Raw genomic sequence first — 15,204 nt, 5'->3', positions numbered from 1 at the left:
AGCAGATGTATTTTTATTCCCAACACATTACTGTAACCAATGTTTCTTTTTAGGAAAGAAGGACATTTAATTACAAAGTTGTTTGCAAAATAAGCTTAATATACTTGAGAGAGAAGCAGTTTTACCAACAAAGATATATTTTCCCATAAGGCTCAAAACAGCTGAGAAGGGATAATGTTATTAAATTTATCATAGCATTTATTTTTCTATGCAAGTTCTCCAATGATAATGCCATTTCTGGAGCCCAAATATCAGGTTCTGCTCAAATAATCAGCCTCTTGCACAATGCTGAGTGATTGTCCAGAGAAAATTGTTACATTGCTGTTTAAACTTTCACTGTATTTGTCCTGAGAAGCACAACCTGATTTTCTGTCTTCCTTTTTTAATCATTTACAAAGCACAAATACCTAAGCACAATTTAATAATAAAGGTTGTATTTCATAGTAATTTATTTAGGTAATTTTAACCAAGGCTTTGGCATTTACTCAGAAGTAACCAGTCTGGAATTTCATTTAAATGCCAGGACACAATCCATTGCCAAGGTTTCTTCTTCTTTCACATAACAAAGAGTGTTATTTCCATATCTACTCTAAACTTTCTAGCTCTCCAATTACAATTTTGGAAAAAGAATATCACCTGCTGTCTTGTTTGCCATTATCAAGCCATTAGCCACTGCAGCCTACACCAAGAGTGCACCCTGAGGGAAATTAAGGATGAAGAAAAGAAGGATACTGGCTCTAAATAGTTAACATTCATATCAAATGAATAATTTCAGTGATCCCAAGCTCTTGCATCTTCCCATACATAAAAAAGCACTAAAATCATTAAGTTGAGATGTTTGTCCCCATGATTAGCAGTAAATTTGAATATGCCATGTTTTTTTTTCTTCAGCACAAACTGTCTATCTTGGCTCCTTCCATATCTCTCTGGAATAGTTCCTCAGAGCTATCTGAGAGGCTGTCTCCCAGTCTATAGTCCTCAGCAAAACTGTCTTAATAAAACTTAACTCACAATTTGTGCTCTTTTATTCAGCCACCAGTTTTGGTGACCAATTAGGTGACCCAGAGCAGACTTCTCTCCTTCACCTGAACTCCATAAGGACTCAGAACTTTGGTGCAAGCAGAGGCCTCTTGAGTCCATCTGCCTCCTTAGTGGGTCCTAAAGTGCTTGAGAAAGTCTCTCCTGGCTATTAGATTTCCCCTTATGGTGTTAAACTGTTCACTGGAGACTAGTCTTCCTTGAACTTAGGTTCAAGGAGAGGTACCTTCAGTTTTGCTCCATTGAAAGACACTGAGTAAAGTTAAATTGAATTAGGTAGGAGACTACTCTGTCATTTTTCCTTGAATTGGCTACTTTTATAATTTATCAGGATAAAAGTGAAGATATTTCATGAGAGATTTCAGCTCTAAGGAAGCAAAATCTCTCAGTAAGCATTCACTTTCTCAGGCAACTGAAAAACTTTTGGCAGTAGTGGAGGCAAGTTCTCATACTGTGTAGCAGTCTCAGAGAGAAATCCACTCATGGAAGCAACCTAGATATCCATCGGCAGAGGAATGGATAAGAAAGCTGTGGTATATATACACGATGGACTATTACTCAGCTATTAAAAACAACACATTTGAATCAGTTTTAATGAGATGGGTGAAACTGGAGCCTGTTATACAAAGTGAAGTAAGTCAGAAAGAAAAACACAAATACAGTATATTAACACATACATATGGAATTTAGAAAGATGGTAATGATGACCCTATATGTGAGACAGCAAAAGAGGCACAGATATAAAGAACAGACTTTTGGGCTTTGTGGGAGAAGGCGAGGGTGGGATGACTTGAGAGAATAGCACTGAAACACGTGTATTACCCTATGAGAAGTAGATCACCAGTCTAAGTTCATTGTAAGAAACACGGCACTCAAAGCTGGTGCACTGGGATGACCCTGAGGAATGGGATGGGGAGGGAGGTGGGGGGAGGTTTAGGATGGGGGACACATACACACCAGTGGCTGATTCATGTCAATGAATGGCAAAACCCACCACAATATTGTAAAGTAATTAGCCTCCAATTAAAATAAATAAATTATTTTTAAAAAATATTAACAATGAAAAGAAAAATGTTGCTTGTCCAGGAATATATAAGAGCTGGCCATTCAGTGACCTACCTGGGGTGGTTTTAGATTGCTGGAGGGACAAACTGAGACACATAAGAGAGTCCAAATGCCTCTAGAGTGATACATACAGTAATTAATAACCAAACAGCACATTGTCCCATCACACAATTAACATTACTGTTTTTATTTCAACAAACCAATCCTACCATTGAGAACAAAGCTTTCAAAGCAAAGAAAAAGGGAATGAAGATTCCAGTGTCCAACTAACACCTCAGCCAGATTCATGCATCATGCATGTGAAATATATTTCCAAATACTTGTTTGATTGAAGAAACTAAGCTAAGGGAGTTCTCAAGCTAAAATATCCAAATTGGGATTCTTTTGACTTCTAAAACATTTTGTGTGTGCATCTTCAGCTAGAGAAAGTCAGTCATAAGATCAAACAGATTTAATGCAGTGCTAGTGTTGATTGGTATTTAGAAGCTTCTATTTTTTTTAAAAAAAGGAAATGATAAAGTAATTTTGTTTTAGGAACAACAACAACAACAAAAATGCTTGAAACAATATAAGAACAGAAAAAAGTTACTAGCATTAACCTTGTCCCTCCCTTTATGATTCTTCCATATTCTCTTTTATCTGAACACCTAGCCAAGACAATATCTCTTTCTATTTTCTGTCACCCATTCTTGCTGCTTCTTCTCCCCAGGTAAAGGAGGACATAAAATCAGAAGTAGTTATATCTTCCCTTAAGGAGAAACATAATACAGGAAGCTGCATACCGTCTTCAGTGTTCACATACGAATTCTTGACCTGAGCAGAATGCAGAAATTTAACTAAGAAATTTACTGATTCTATTTGGGGTTTGCTGAGGAGTTAACCATTCAAACCTATGAACTTAGGTTTTCAGAGCTATATTAATTAATATAGTGATTGGTTTCTGAAAGTGAGACAAATTAATGAATAGAGAAAGCAGAATGAAAACTTCATAAGAGATTTTGATTCACATAGTACATAGTCTGGAGTTGAATACATAGAATTAGTTTATAAATTAATAAAAAATGTATATATTTGATAAAGATTTAGTAGTGTAAACAGAGACCAGATGAATCAATTTCTGATTATTATGACAGGCTTGAGAGAACTTTGAAACAATTTTCAGTCATGAAACCTAAATCATTCTCAAAAACCGAAATGATCCTTTAGCTCCATATTTTTTTAGAAGGTATGCAAGAAGCATTGGATAATTTGACTAAACTACATAAGTTAAGTTGGCTTGTGTTACATACAAGCACTCTTATCACTCTGGCTAACCAAATTTCCAAAACCATTAAAAGAAAAGAGAGAAATACATCCATAGAAAGTATGAATTTTCAATTGTACCAATGAAATATTCAAGATCAGTCGACATTTAACAAACACCTCTTCAATCTACAACTGACAAAGAATCTAATGTTTGGCTTTACTGTAAAAGCCAATGATCTTTTACTATAAAAATCATTGGAGTATGGACTGTAGAAAATACTTAAAGTGAAAACTAGATTTCATTCAGACCAGAATACCAAATTAAACAAGAATAATTGCAGCTCAGAGGAGACATTGGAAGTCTTTCCTCTTATTTTCTCTAATAACAAGGGAAAAGTAGAAGTGAAAATACAAGGAGAAACTATTAAAGCCCAAATATACACAGGGATCACCTTTTCAGTTTTAAGCCCTACTGAAATGAAAGGCTCGTTCCCTTGAAATTAAATGTCAGTCCAAGTGGTAAATGTTTCTAATGTGTCTATTAAGGCTTTTAAATTATTACCTTGGAATTTTATTTAGGAGAACTTAAAGGGAAGTGATCCTTTTTCCTAGTAGAAAATGCCCCTATCCACCTGACAAATGGAGATTTATTAGAAACTTATGAAATCCATATTTACTTTAGATCTAAGAGATAAATCTGAATGATTGATCTAAGTTATTTCATCATGTGTTGTTTGTGATCCATGATGGGGGTGATGCATAATAAGAAAACTTGCTAAGCTTAGTACTTGAAGAATTGTGAGCACTTGATCATACTGATATAGGGAAATTTCATTCTGCATTGCCCTTTAAAATTGCCATAAACCAAAATAAGTTCAGTTCAGTCACTCAGATGTGTCCGACTCTTTGCAACCTTATGAACTGCAGCAGGCCAGGTTTCCCTGTTCATCATTAACTCCTGGAGCTTGCTCAAACTCATCACAGTGATGGCATCCAACCATCTCATCCTCTGTTGCCCCCTACTCCTGTCTTCAATCTTTCCCAGTATCAGAGTCTTTTCCAACGAGTCAGCTCTTCATGTCAAGTGGCCAAAGTATTAGAGTTTCAGCTTCAGCATCAGTACTTCCAATGAATATTCAGGATTGATTTCCATTAGGATTGAGTGCTTTGATGTCTGTGCAGTCCAGGAGACTCTTAAGAGTCTTCCCTAGCACCACAGTCCAAAATCATCAAATCTTCGATGGCCCAACTCTCACATCCATACATGACTACTGGAAAAGCCATAGCTTTGACTAGATGGACCTTTGTCAGCAAAGTAATATCTCTGCTTTTTAATATGCTGTCTAGGTTAATCATAACTTTTTTTCCAAGGAGCACAAGTGTCTTTTAATTTCATGGCTGCAGTCACCATCTGAAGTGATTTTGGAGCCCAAGAAAATAAAGCCTCTCACTGTCTCCATTGTTTCCCCATATATTTGCCATGTGTGATGGGATCAGATGCCATGGTCTTGGTTTTCTGAATGTTGAGTTTTAAGCCAACTCATTCACTCTCCTTTTTCACTTTCATCAAGAGGCTCTTTGGCTGTTCCTCATGTTCTTCCATAAAAGTGGTGTAATCTGCATATCTGAGGTTATTGATATTTCTTCTGGCAATCTTGATTCCAATTTGTGCTTCATCCAGCCCAGCATTTCACATGATGTACTCTGCATATAAGTTAAATAAGCAGGGTGACAATATACAGCCTTGACGTACTCCTTTCCTGATTTGGAACCAGCCTGTGTTCCATGTCTGGTTCTAAATGTCTGCTTCTTGACCTGAATACAGATTTCTCAGGAGGCAGGTAAGATGGTCTGATATTCGCATCTCTTTAAGAATTTTCCACATTTTGTTGTGATCCACCCAGTCAAAGGCTATGGTGTAGACAATAAAGCAGAAGTAAATGCTTTTATGGAACTCTCTTGCTTTTCCAATGATCCAAGTGATATTGGCAATGTGATCTCTAGTTCAAATGTGGGCTTTGCTGCACTCAATGCAGCAGACTGGGTCACACAGCGTGTGGCATAAGCCCTCTTGGAGGAGGTCACCACTAACCCCACCATAGAGCCGCCAATCAGATGCCCAGAAACTTCAGAACAATTATGCCAAATAAATTATTGCACTGTTAAGAAAGCTCTAGTACCCACAACAGATTCCCCAACCTGGGGATCTGGCAAAGGCACTGAGAACCCCCAGGGTATTTGACTTTGGAGGCCAGTGGAATTTGATTACAGAACTTACACCATATTTGGAGAACAGACTCTTGGAAGGCATAAACAGAACCTGTGTGCATCAGGAGCATGTTGGAGCTCATAAAAAAAAGATATCCCATATCCAAGGGCAAAGGAGAAGTTTCAACAAGACAGTAGGAGGCATGAAGTTGTGTTTAGAATCAAACCCCATACACACCAAAGGCATTCAGAGGGCTCAAACAAAACCTTTTTTACACCAGATGACAGATACCCCACAGAGACAGAACCAGACCTGCCTTGGAGTGTCTCCTGCAGAGGCAGGGGTCAGCAGTGAATGGCCAGAGGGACAGGGTCTCTGGCTGCAGTAGACCTGTGTCATGTAGTGTGTGGCATAAGCTGTCTGCTGTCTTGGAGGAGGTCACCATTAGCACCACAGAGCCTCCGAGCAGACAACCCACAAACTGCAGAACAGCTATACCAAAGAAATTCTCACACTGTTCAAGTTCTAGGACCCACAGTGAATTTCTGCACATGGTGATTTGGCAAAGGGACTGAGATACCCAGGGAATTTGACTATGGAGGCCAATGGGATTTGATTACAGAACTTCCACAGGACTGAGGAAACAGATTTTGGGAAGACACAAATAAAACCTCATGCACACCAGGATCCAGGAGAAAGGAGCAGTGTCCCCACAAGAGACTGAACCAGACTTGCCTGTGAGTGCCCAGGAGTCTCTGGCAGAGGCATGGGTTGACAATGCCCTGCTAAGGGGCCAGGGGGGCAGCATGCCCAAACCCTTTTGAAGAAGGTCCCTACCAGGTTTGCCTCAGGCCGAACAAAAGTGACGGAACACAGATCCACCCATCAGTAGAAAACTGGATTAAATATTTACTGAGCATGGCCCTGAGGAGGGCTGAAAGGAGCTACCCCACATTCAAGGTCAGGAGGGGCGGCAGTGAGGAGATACCCCTCTTCCAAGGTAAAGAGCAGCAGCTGAGCTTTGCTGGAGCAGCCGTAAAGAGATACCCCAGGTTCAAGGTAAGAGAATCCCACGTAAGATGGTAGGCATTGCAAGATGACAATGAGGGACAGACACACTAAAACCATAATCACAGAAAACTAGCCAATCAGATCACAGGACCACAGTCTTGTCTAACTCAAGGAAACTAAGCCATGCTGTATGGGGCCACCCAAGACAGACGAGTCATGGTGGAGAGGTCTGACAGAATGTGGTCCAGTGGAGAAGGGAATGGCAAACCACTTCAGTATTCTTGCCTTGAGAACCCCATGAACAGTATGAGAAGGCAAAATGATAGGATACTGAAAGAGGAATTCCCCAGGTCAGTAGGTGCTGAATATGCTACTAGAGATCAGTGGAGAAATAACTCCAGAAAGAATGAAGGGATGGAGCCAAAGTAAAAACAATACCCACTTGTGTATGTGACTGGTGATAGAAGCAAGATCCGATGCTGTAAAGAGCAATATTGCATAGGAACCTGGAATGTTAGGTCAATGAATCAAGGGAAATTGGAAGTGGTCAAACAGGAGATGGCAAGAGTGAACGTCGACATTATAGGAATCAGCGAACTCAAATGGACTGAAACGGGTGAATTTAACTCAGATGACCATTATATCTACTACTGTGGGCAGGAATCACTTAGAAGAAATGGAGTAGCCATCATGGTCAACAAAAGAGTCCAAAATGCAGTACCTGGATGCAATCTCAAAAAACTACAGAATGATCTCTGTTCGTTTCCAAGGCAAACCATTCAATATCACAGTAATCCAACCTTATGCTCTGGCCAGTATCACTGAAGAAGCTGAAGTTGAATGCTTCTATGAAGACCTACAAGACCTTTTAGAACTAACACCCAAAAAAGATGTCTTTTTCATTATAGGGAGCTGGAATGCAAAAGTAGCAATTCAAGAAACACCTGGAGTAACAGGCAAATTTGGGCTTGGAGTACGGATTGAAGCAGGGCAAAGGCTAATAGAGTTTTGCCAAGACAACGCACAGGTCACACTAAACACCCTCTTCCAACAACACAAAAGAAGACTCTACACATGGACATCACCAGATGGTCAACACTGAAATCAAATTTATTATATTCTTTGCAGCCAAAGATGGAGAAGCTCTATACAGTCAGCAAAAACAAGACCAGGAGATGACTGTGGCTCAGATCATGAAATCCTTATTGCCAAATTCAGACTTAAATTGAAGAAAGTGGGGAAAACCATTAGACCATTCAGGTATGACCTAAATCAAATCCCTTATGAGTATACAGTGGAAGTGAGAAATAGATTTAAGGGACTAGATCTGATAGACAGAGAGCCTGATGAACTATGGACAGAGGTTCATGACACTGTACAGGAGACAGGGATCAAGACCATCCCCAAGGAAAACAAATGCAAAAAGGCAAAGTGGTTGTCTGAGGAGGGTTTACAAATAGCTGTGAAAAAAAGGGAAGCACAAAGCAAAGGAGAAAGAGAAAGGCATTCCCATTTCAATGCAGTGTTCTCAAGAATAGCAAAGAGAGATAAGAAAGGCTTCCTCAGTGATCAATGCAAAGAAATAGAGGAAAACAACAGAATGGGAAAGACTAGAGCTCTCTTCAAGAACAATAGAGATAACAAGAGAACATTTCATGCAAAGATGAGTTTGATAAAGGACAGAAATGGTATGGACCTAACAGGAGCAGAAGATATTAAAAAGAGTTGGCAAGAATACACAGAAGAACTGTACAAAAAAGATCTTCATGACCCAGATAATCACGACGGTGTGATCACTCACCTAGAGCCAGACATCCTGGAATGTGAAGTGAAGTGGGGCCTTAGAAAGCATCACTATGCACAAAGCTAATGGAGGTGATGGAATTCCAGTGGAGCTATTTCAAATCCTGAAAGATGATGCTGTGAAAGTGCTTCACTCAATATGCCAGCAAATTTGGAAAACTCAGCAGTGGCCACAGGACTGGAAAAGGTCAGTTTTCATTCCAATCCCAAAAAAAGGCAATCCCAAACAATGCTCAAACTACCACACAATTGCACTCATCTCGCACACTAGTAAAATAATGCTCAAAGTTCTCCAAGCCAGGCTTCAGCAATATGTGAACTGTGAACTTATAGATGTTCAAGCTGGTTTTAGAAAAGGCAGGAGAACAAGAGGTCAAAATGCCAACATCTGCTGGATCATCGAAAAAGCAAGAAAGCTCCAGAAAAAAAAAAAAACAAACAAACATCTATTTCTGCTTTATTCACTATGCTGAAGTCTTTGACTGTGTAAAACACAATAAACTGTGGAAAATTCTGAAAGAGATGGGCATGCCAGACCACCTGACCTGCCTCTTGAGAAACCTATATACAGGTCAGGAAGCAACAGTTAGAACTGGACATGGGACAACAGACTGGTTCCAAATAGGAAAAGGAGTACATCAAGGCTGTATATTGTCACCCTGTTTATTTAACTTATATACAGAGTACATCATGAGAAATTCTGGGCTGGAAGAAGCACAAGCTGGAATCAAGTTTTCCGGGAGAAATATCAATAACCTCATATATGCAGATGACACCACCCTTATGACAGAAAGTGAAGAAGAACTAAAGAGCCTCTTGATGAAAGTGCAAGAGGAGAGTGAAAATGCTGGCTTAAAAAACTCAACATTCAGAAAACTAAGATCATGGCATCTGGTCCCATCACCTCATGGGAAATAGATGGGGAAACAGTGTCAGACTTTATTTTGGGGGCTCCAAAATCACTGCTGATGGTGATTGCAGCCATGAAATTAAAAGATGCTTACTCCTTGGAAGGAAAGTTATGACCAAACTAGATAGCATATTAAAAAGCAGAGACATTACTTTGCCAACAAAGGTCCATCTGGTCAAGGCTATGGTTTTTCCAGTGCATAGGTATGGATGTGAGAGTTGGCCTGTGAAGAAAGTTGAGTGCCAAATAATTGATGCTTTTGAACTGTGGTGTTGGAGAAGACTCTTGATAGTCCCTTGGACTGCAAGGAAATCCAATCAGTCCATCCTAAAGGAGATCAGTCCTGGGTGTTCATTTGAAGGACTGATGCTGAGGCTGAAACTCCAATACTTTACTCACGTCATGCCAAGAGTTGACTCATTGGAAAAGACCCTGATTCTGGGAGAGATTGGGGGCAGGAGGAGAAGGGAACGACAGAGGATGAGATGGCTGGATGGCATCACCGACTCGATACACGTGAGTTTGAGTGGACTCCGGGAATTGGAGATGGACAGGGAGGCCTGGCTTGCTGTGATTCATAGGGTTGCAGAGTCAGACATGACTGAGCGACTGAACTGAACTGAACTGAGCATGGCCCCACCCATCAGAGCAAGTTTGTGGTTTCCCCCACAGTCAATCTCTTCCATCAGGAAATTTCCATAAGCTTCTTTTCCTTATCCAGCAGAGGGCAGAGAGAATGATAACCACAATCACGGAAAACTAACCAAACTGATAACACAGACCACAGCCTTGTCTAACTCAATAAAACTATGAGCCAGGCCATGTAGGGCCACCCAAGACAGATGGGTCATAGTGGAGAGTTCTGACAAAACATGGTCCACTGGAGAGGGAATGGCAAACCACTTCAGTATCCTTGCCTTGAGAACCCTATGAAGAGTGTGAAAAGGCAAACATGTATGACACTGAAAGATAAACCAAAATAATCCCTACCAAATATTCATTAAAACTCTTTGAGGCAGAAGCTATAGAAATAATAAAACCTTTGTGGTTAGCCTAAATTGAGAAAGCGCTTATTTTGCCGTGCATCAACCTATGTGCTTTTCCTATTTTTCCTGTTAAAACTCTAATGCCAAGGGTTGGAAAATTGTAAAAGTTTTGAGATCTGTTAATATTATTTTTATTCCTTACCTTTCTGTAGTGCTAAAGCCTTCTAATTTACTGTACTATATGCCTAACAACAGAGACCTCTTTTCTGGAATAGATCTCTGCAGTGCATTCTTTAGTACCTCCTGATGAACAATATATTTTTGCTTCACTTGAAATAAACAGCAATACATGTGAACTGTGTTGTTCTAGTACTATATTGAAAGATTCATTTACTCTTTCCAGAAATTAAAAAAACAGACAGATTATCTAGGTTTTCCTCATGCCTATTTTGATACAGTATGTAGATTATCTACTGCTGCATTTATCCAAACTTTTTGATAAATAGGAAGATGTGAATGCATGTTGAGTCACCTCAGTCACGTCTGACTCTTCGTGGCCCTATAGGCGGTAGGCCACCAGATTCTTCTCTGCATGGGATTCTCCACTCAAGAATACCGGAGTGTGCTGTCATGCCATCTTCCCAACTCAGGGATTGAACCCGGGTATCTTATGTCTCCTACATTGGCAGGCAGGTTCTTTACCACTATAGACACCTGGGAAGCCCAAATAGGAAGACACCCTGTACTTATTTCAAAGGAACATAAAGTGTCCAGAGGGGGGGAAAAAAAAAAGGCACAATTTTCTAGGGCCAATGTTAAATATTTAGGATATATTATATCAAAAGAAGGGCTTTTAATTGACCTATATAGAGTGAGAGACAGTTTGGCTTTCCCTACCAATAAGACAAAAGGATAATTAAGAGAATTTTTAGCTCTTTCAAGCTACTGTAGGAATTAGATTTTTTTTTTTCTATAGTGGCTCAACCATTATATATTTTGTTCAAACAAGACCAATCTTGGGAATTCCCTGGTTGTCCAGGGATTTGGGACCCAGGTTTAACCTCTGCTCAGAGAACTAACATATTACAAGCTGTGCAGCATGACCAAAACAAACAAATAAACAACAACAAAAACCAACCATAAACTCTTTTCTGGAAAACAGATATTATAAAGTCATGGATTCCTTAAAAAACCTCCTGTCAAAGGCCTCAGTCTTGGGGCATTCAAATTAAGATTTATGTTTCATTTTTCTGTATATGAAAACAAGGTTTTGTATTTGTTTGTTTGTTTCCAGGAGTATTAAGCCAGCAGCATGGTGGTTATTATTTTTAAATAGGATATTGACCAGTAGCCAAAAGCTAGATCCAATACCTAAGCATCTTCCCCCTCATCCCCAAGCTGTCACAGCATCAGCTGTGCTGTTTCAGACTACAGGAGACATAAGTCAATCTCTCAATATTTTTTGTTATCTATTATGTGTGTCTCCTTATACACATTATTCAGGAAGCTGATTAGCTTCTCATAAACTTGTCTTGCTCTTACCAAACATAACCTCTCACAGATGTAATAAACTTAATCCAGACCTTGCTCCCGGAAGATACAGATGAAAGTAATGGAAAAGATGATGGTATTGTTTTAACTGATGATTTTTATATCCTAGAATTCTTCAAAACAGCAATGTGGGGAATCTTGATTTAATATTACTCACTAATGGCTTATATCTGCAAGGACTTTATGGATCCAGGCTGGGCTTTGCCGTTGTTTCTCCAGTTTCTATTCTTGAAAATACTCCCTTGCTTCATATGACTTCCATTCAACAGTCTGAATTAATGTTACTAACACTAACAAGAGCCTGCCGTTTGACAGAAGGGAATTTTCTTAATATTTATACAGATAGCTACACTTTTGTGGTGGCACATGATTTTCATATTATTTCAAAATGAAGATGAATTTTAACATGTCAGGACAGCCTATTGAAAATGAGAAACCAGTAGCAAAATTATTAGCTGCAGTTCTAGTTGAACGAACCTGCTAATATTAAGACATCAGTTCATTCAAAGGCTGACATTGAAAAAGCAGTAGGAAATTCTGGCTAATCAGCTGATCACTCTGCCAAAACAGTAGCTTTACTTGACAACAATCTATTGCTTCCATTTTCAGCTTCCCAGTAACCTTACTGACGGGGCTTCCTAGATGGCATTTCCTAGATGGTGCTAGTGGTAAAGAACTCGCCTGCCAATGCAGGAGACATAAAGAAACATGGGTTGATCCCTGGGTTAGGAAGATTCCCTGGATAAAATGGCAACCCACTCCAGTATTCTTGACCGGAAAATCCCATGGACAGCAGAGCCTGCTAGTTTACAGTTCATAGGGTCGCAAAGAGTTGGACCCGATTAAAACGACTCAGCACACAAGTAATCTTACTGACATATTGCTGAATTTTCAGGAAATGGAGCCAGAAAAACAAAATAATATCTGGACACAAAAGGGAGGAATGTTCAACTCTAGCAAAGACTGTGGATAGACTCAAATGGGAAGCTTCTCCTTCCACTTGGAGACCAATATTCTATTTCTATTTTGCAATTTTTTTTTTTTTTTATGAATCAACATGTTGGAACTCAAATAAGATGGTGTTATGTGTAACCAATATTGTTGGAAGCCTAATTATACAATTATTTGAAAGTCTATTCAAATTGTACCACTTGTCCAAAATATAAGCCAAGGAAGCCATTATTCAGTTTTCAAGGATATTTTTCATGGCCTGTAGATCCATTTGAAATTTGTCAGATTGATTTTATACAAATTACTCCCTCTCAAGGTTATCAGTATGTTCTTGCTATGATGTGTATGCTTTCACATTGGAATGAGGCATTCACATGCAGAACAACCACAGCAAAATCAGTAGGAAAATGATTTTATTAATAGTCATTCTCATTTTGGGAATCCCCTCAGAACTATATAGTGAGAGAAAAACTCACTTCACTGGAAAAATTGTGGAAAATTGTGTAATATTTGGATAATTATGCAATATTCCCACTGTGCTTATCATCTTAAGTCTTCTGGGCCCATAGAAAGAGCATATAGAGCAATTAAAACTTAATTAACTAAGATTATAGATGCTGATTCCTTTTCCTGGCCCATGGGCCTTCCATTGGTCCTCCTCAACCTCAGAATCCATCTCCTTTGGCAAAAATCATTTTTTCTCCTTTTGAGATTATCATAGGGAGGTCAACAGGATCGGGTGAAGGGATAGATGGATTTATGTTATTGAAGGAGGATATATTACATTATTACAGGACTTTGAATAAATTATCAGCATGTCCATTCTAAGCTTGTTTCTATAGCTTAATACAGTAATGTACACTCAAATGAAGATCAGATAACCTATGACCTACAACCAGGACACTATATATACTGGAAAAGGTATCTTTCAAAGGTGTTTCTCCAGCCTCGATGGAAAGGTCCTTATCAGATTCTTTTAACTAGCTCACACACAACAAAACTGAAAGTAATTCATTCTTGGATTTATATTTCCCACCAAAAGAGAACCTGGAACAGAGCTGGTCTATAAAGAAAACTTCTGACCTCAAATTCACTTCAAAATAAGTAGCAGAAAGAAAAACCCAAGACAAGAAAATGACGTTAGAAGTATACAGCTGTCTCAAGATGTCAGATCTGATGTGTATGTTATCTTGGTTTCTTGGACTTTTGTGCATGAATGTTTTTCTATCATGGGCACAATTCTATGAAAATTTTAGAAAATAATCCAATTGTTAGGTTTTTGGACAATTAACTATGCCCAATATCTCTGGTGTACCTTGGTGGATTTCTCCTCAACAAGTCCACTAGAAAATTTATTTTTAGAAGAAATAAAGTTCTGTTTGAGCTCCTATTGATATTACTATATTGGACAACCTCAGTTGGCTAATCAGGCACACTTGATCTGACCCTGCCCATGAGTTTTTCTTCAAAGTTGCTCAAGTTCAATCAGAAAAATGAACTAACTTTCAGTCAAAAATATAACTGCGTAATTATTAGGAGGGACCAGCCCTCAGTTACAGGATGGATTTATAAGGTTACCACAAGATTCATGCTCAGCCATTTCAGTTGTATCTGACTCTTTGCCACCCAACGGATTGTAGCCTGACAGACTCCTCTGTCCATGGGATTCCCCAGGCAAGAATACTAGAGTGGGTTGCCATTTCCTTTTCCAGGTGATCTTTCTGACCCAGGGATCGAACCTGTGTATTTTCTGTCTCCTGCAATGGTAGGTAGGTACTTTATCACTTGTACCATCTCATATCCCAATGGTAGGATATGATTGTTTAAGTATAAGCCACCCCCTGCCCCATGTTGAGATCAACTAAACCATATTAAAGATATTCAACCTAGTAACATTAGAAAATTAGGTTGGGCATATTATCAGTATCAGATCAGTCACTCAGTCATGTCCAACTCTTTGCGACCCCATGGACTGCAGCACATCAGGCATCCCTGTCCATCACCAACTCCTGGAGCTTGCTCAGACTCATTCCCATCGAGTTGGTGATGCCATCCAACCATCTTATCCTCTATCGTCCTTTCCCAATGAGTCAGTTCTTCGCATCAGGTGGCCAGAGTATTGGAGCTTCAGCATCAGTCCTTCCAATGAATATTCAGTACTGATTTCCATTAGGATTGACTGGTTAGATCTCCTTGCAGTCCAAGGGACTCTCAAGAGTCTTCTCTAACACCACAGTTCAAAAGCATCAATTCTTTGGTACTCAGGTTTCTTTATTATAAAGAAAAACTAAAATACTATTTCCCTTGTTCCATTTTCCTTGTGATGAAACAGATTGGGTCAGTCAACAAGAAAAAATACTGAGTCTCATCTAATGAAACTCAATGACATTATGGCACTAATATAGTCTTGATTTCCACCAGGATGGCTAGAAGAT

This window comes from Odocoileus virginianus, chromosome 8 (genome assembly GCF_023699985.2).
Source record: "Odocoileus virginianus isolate 20LAN1187 ecotype Illinois chromosome 8, Ovbor_1.2, whole genome shotgun sequence".
Lineage (NCBI taxonomy): Eukaryota > Metazoa > Chordata > Mammalia > Artiodactyla > Cervidae > Odocoileus > Odocoileus virginianus.
The sequence above is the reverse complement of the archived record's forward strand: the minus strand, read 5'-3'. Positions refer to the sequence as shown.